Here is a 5586-nt window from a genome sequence, read left to right as displayed (position 1 = left end):
TTCTTGACTCCTGTTTCTTGTTGGTTTAGCTCCCCTGTTGTCTCTCCCATCTCCATCTTTTTTCCTTGTCGTTTTTCCTTAATCAGCTTCATTTCCCTCCCTGGGTCCTGTGTGCTAGTTGGATTTTCCTCCCATGAAGCAAGATGAACACACAAACCTGTGGGAGAGTGGTGAAGATCAAGTCCCCATACCCAGTTACACACGCATGGCACTTCCTAGAGAGGAGCCTGAAGAAATTAGAGATGGGAGTGGATGAAACAAGGACCTAATTATCCTTGAGAAAGTATATTCCTTCTCATTTTAATTAGAGAATAGTAAAATCTGACATGGGAACTTGACTGTTTAGAAAGCACTTTTCATGTGTCCAATCTCAGTTGACATGTTTAACAAGTCTTTGGCTTGTGTTGGGAACTAGGATTGTTGTTGTCCCTAGAAAATGAAATTTAAAGTACTAGAGTAACAAATTTACATTTTCTTCTGTCACTGGCACCTAATTCAGGTGGTATGTGACTTCAGTGTATGAATTTGGAACCTCTTTCCTTTTTCTTCATTACATGGTCGGATCACACTCTACTCTTCTTTACTTTAGCTAGTGAATGTTTCAATGTTGAACAACTGTTGCAGAGGGTTTATGGAGCTGCTGTCTAGCCATCAGTACGGTTCCAGCAACATTCCCGTCTATGTCTGTGTAACAGCCAATGCTGCTGTTGCCTTTTCTTTTATTTTGCCCTGTTTTATAAAAATTAAGGGAAGAGGGGAAGAAATTTCATCCATTTAGAACAGTTAACAAGCACATCATTTAACCTTGATCAGACACTATTTGGATTTGAGTGATCCAACTGTGCATTTACTTGTAAAGAGAAAGAAAATTGAGGAATATTTAAAATGCTAAAAATCTTATAAAGTAAATGCACCACATAGATACATATGTATGTTTCATGGACTTTTTGTGCATTTAATATTCATTATGTTCTAAGATTCTGTAGTTTATTCCTCAGAAATTATTATCAACATTTATCTTCTGTATCTTAGCCCAGGAGAGCTCTCGATCATGATTTGTACCTATTGATTTTTTCCAAGATTTTTGCAAGAATCAGTCACATACTAATCTAGAACTGTTCTTAGCTAGGAAGACCCCAGATATAATTCTTTTGCTGCAAATAAGAATGTTCATGGGGCTTTGTCACTATTTAAGTGCTTTCCCTGAAACACAATGTAATATGGGAAGACTTGTATCAGAGCCCCACAGGTTTTCTTGTAATAAAGCATAGTAACAGGATGATGTGGTGGAGATGACAGGAAGATTGTAAAACCAGGCTTTAAAGTACAAGCTTTTTGCACTAGGGTACAGCTGCCTTCCCAGAAGTTAATGCTGCCCCGAAGTGGAGCAGAAATCCCCAAGGCAGCAAGCTTCCTACGGAATGAGCTTGGGAGGCCATAGTGGTCAATATGTAAGCTCCCCTCAAGCCAAAAGTTTCTGTGTACCAAAAAAAAAAAAGTTTCTATGACTTACAGAGTTTTCATGAAAACTTGTCCTCTTACTCATTGAGTAGAAAATATTTATTGAGTCCTTACTATGGGCCAGTTTCTGTTCAAGTGTTTTTATGGATGAGGTTGTTTATATGGAAGAGAGACTGTTATCCTCAACCTACAGATGAGGAAATTGAATTACATCTCACAGCTTACAAGCAATGGGTCCAACATTTGAAGCCAAGCAGTCTGCTCCAATGTATCTTCAAGTACCATGAACTCATGATTTCCACTCAAAACAGGTGGTGTGGAGAAATATTCTAGGTAGTGATGGTGGGAGGATAAATAATAGTGTCTTCAGCCCTGCAGGGAAGAATGTCCCTGCAGCAGAAAGGGTGATTGGCCTGGGATCAGACTCAGTTCTGTGACACTGGGCAAGCCAGTTGGAAATGATGATGGGTGATATATTTTAAGGAGAGTTTTCGCACATTTCTAACATATTTTGGCTATACATTTATGTAAGTTTAGTTTCTGCTCTTCAGCTACATTCACTATTGGTTATATTGCCAGATTCCTGAATCCTAGATGGGTGTTAGTGCTCAGAAATCACTGTTGTTGGAAAAGGGAACAGGATATGGAAACTTAAAACCAATTGTAAAAGTTGCATTGGTTGGCCTTAAAAATGGAAGGAAGATTTTACAGTAGTCTTTGAAAAAAGTTAAGCTGCAATTAGCTTCAATAAAAACATCTATCCTGAACAAAGACTCCAGGAGATAAGCAGAGAGGAAAAAAGTTTGAGGAGTGTTTACTTTTTTAAAATTCTAGACTTCCAGTCATTGGCACGGTACCAGAACTCATGATGAAGGGTTGACTAGAGGTCACAGATAGTGGGCACCGGTACCGCTTCCACCATGATTTATGTCAAAGAGCCCAGACCCTTTCTCTTTCCACTAAATGAAATCAATACTTACGAGTGGTACAACTTTAAGTATGGTATCTCTACTGATGCAGCCAGCGGTATTTCTACTGATGCAGCCAGCCTGAGAACACCATGATCAGAGTGCAGTGTCATCACAGAGCTAAGTGTCAGTGAGAACGCTCTAGAGCTGCTCAGTCCAATATGGGACATATGTCCTATGTGTCCACTTCTGAGCACCTGAAATGTGGCTGGTGCAAACTGAGAGATGCTATACATGTAAAGTACACAGTAGATTTTGAAGACTTGGTACAAAAAAAGAATGTAAAGTAATGCAATAATTTTATATATTGGTTACATGTTGAAATGATAGTATTCTGGGTATATTTGGTAAAATATATTATTAAAATTATAAATAAAATACATTATAAAATTCACCTTACCTTAGTTTTGGTTTTTTACTTTTAAAAATGTGGATTCTAGAAAATTTTAAATTACGTGTGTAGCTCACTTTACTGATAGCGAGGCTGCCAGGTTACTTCTCAATATGAGGCAAATTGACTTAATACTTTGGGATGAAGGGCCTCATGTTCACTGTTATTCAATTACATCTCATTCAATTCAGTCCAGTGGTCCAGATGGTTAAGATGTTTTGGGATTTCAACTCAGTCATCCGATATTCTGTGCTTCTCCACTTGATGTTATCTGTCCTCTGTATTGGCTGAGACATCAAGATTTTTTATGCAAATAGTGAAGAAAAGAATTGAAGGCCAGCTCTTGAATTTTGCCATTGAAAGCCTTGCTCCAGGTTGTCATCAAAACATCAGCATATAGTCATATCAGCCTCCATGAAAATAGCTGTTTTGCATGTAGCCATATTTCTTATCATGTCCACAAGGATGTGCTGAGAGGCCTTGTTGAAATCCATTTATACAACAGCTTATTAGGAAATGAGGTGGGTCTGACTTGACCCATATTTGGGTCAAGCCCATATTTGCGCCCTAGGGATCAATACTTTCTAACTTACATGCTTACAAATGATGCCTAAGTTGACTATCATGTTCTTAGCTTTTGGAAAAATCGCGCATCTTCAGTCCTTCAGCCTCTCACTCCTCCACAGTCCCTCCACATCACAGCCATGTTTAACAACCTCCTCTATATTCCTTTAAGTACTTAGATTTTGTCTAGTCTAGAAGACATGATTTCCTTTCAAGTGGTAAAAGTGTTTCTTGTCATCAGCTCTTCCCTCTTGGGCTTCCATTTCCTCTTACTGATGTTCATTCTGCCCTTTACATTTCAAACGTTCTTCCTGACGGAGTACAGATGCAAAATTGGAGGTTTTATATACCATAGTGATTTTTTTTTCTTTTTTTAAATTTTATTTTATTTTTAAACTTTACAATATTGTATTGGTTTTGCCAAATATCGAAATGAATCTGCCACAGGTATACATGTGTTCCCCATCCTGAACCCTCCTCCCTCCTCCCTCCCCATACCATCCCTCTGGGTTGTCCCAGTGCACCAGCCCCGAGCATCCAGTATCATGCATCGAACCTGGACTGGTGACTTGTTTCATACATGATAGTATACATGTTTCAATGCCATTCTCCCAAATCTTCCCACCCTCTCCCTCTCCCACAGAGTCCATAAGACTGTTCTATACATCAGTGTCTCTTTTGCTGTCTTGTATACAGGGTTATTGTTACCATCTTTCTAAATTTCATATATATGTGTTAGTATACTGTATTGGTGTTTTTCTTTCTGGCTTACTTCACTCTGTATAATAGGCTCAAGTTTCATCCATCTCATTAGAACGGATTCAAATGAATTCTTTTTAATGGCTGAGTAATACTCCATTGTGTATATGTACCATAGCTTTCTTATCCATTCATCCGCTGATGGACATCTCGGTTGCTTCCATGTCCTGGCTATTATAAACAGTGCTGCAATGAACATTGGGGTACACATGTCTCTTTCCCTTCTGGTTTCCTCAGTGTGTATGCCCAGCAGTAGGATTGCTGGGTCATAAGGCAGTTCTATTTCCAGTTTTTTAAGGAATCTCCACACTGTTCTCCATAGTGGCTGTACTAGTTTGCATTCCCACCAACAGTGTAAGAGGGTTCCCTTTTCTCCACATCCTCTCCAGCATTTATTGCTTGTAGACTTTTGGATCGCAGCCATTCTGACTGGCATGAAATGGTACCTCATAGTGGTTTTGATTTGCATTTCTCTGATAATGAGTGATGTTGAGCATCTTTTCATGTGTTTGTTAGCCATCTGTATGTCTTCTTTGGAGAAATGTCTATTTAGTTCTTTGGCCCATTTTTTGATTGGGTTATTTATTTTTCTGGAATTGAGCTGTAGGAGTTGCTTGTATATTTTTGAGATTAGTTGTTTGTCAGTTGCTTCATTTGCTATTATTTTCTCCCATTCTGAAGGCTGTCTTTTCACCTTGCTAATAGTTTCCTTTGTTGTGCAGAAGCTTTTAAGTTTAATTAGGTCCCATTTATTTTTTCTTTTATTTCCAATATTCTGGAAGGTGAGTCATAGAGGATCCTGCTGTGATGTATGTCGGAGAGTGTTTTGCCTATGTTCTCCTCTAGGAGTTTTATAGTTTCTGGTCTTACATTTAGATCTTTAATCCATTTTGAGTTTATTTTTGTGTATGGTGTTAGAAAGTGTTCTAGTTTCATTCTTTTACAAGTGGTTGACCAGTTTTCCCAGCACCACTTGTTAAAGAGATTGTCTTTAATCCATTGTATATTCTTGCCTCCTTTGTCAAAGATAAGGTGTCCATATGTGTGTGGATTTATCTCTGGGCTTTCTATTTTGTTCCATCGATCTATATATACCATAGTGATTAAAATGTATATGATCTAGAATCAAACTGCTCAGAATCAAACTCCAGTGCCACCACTTACAAGCTATGCTTCAGTTTTTCCATCTGCAAAATGGTAATAATAATAGCACCTATTTCACAGGGTCATTGGACAATTCCAACTGGAACCCCTGGCTTGGGGCAGATAGGCAAAAAGGAGCAAGTTAGTATTTCTATGTTGCTTAACTAAGGTTTGTTAAGGTTTATGATTTTTTTTTTTTTTAATTTCCTCCCCTCTGCAATGCATGAGGTTTGCCTCCAGGTGGCACTAAAATAGTGCTATGCTAGTGTTAAAATCAGCCCTGAAACTCCAGACTTTTTT

This window comes from Bos javanicus, chromosome 1 (genome assembly GCF_032452875.1).
Source record: "Bos javanicus breed banteng chromosome 1, ARS-OSU_banteng_1.0, whole genome shotgun sequence".
Classification (NCBI taxonomy): Eukaryota; Metazoa; Chordata; class Mammalia; order Artiodactyla; family Bovidae; genus Bos; species Bos javanicus.
Note: the sequence above shows the minus strand (reverse complement) of the source record.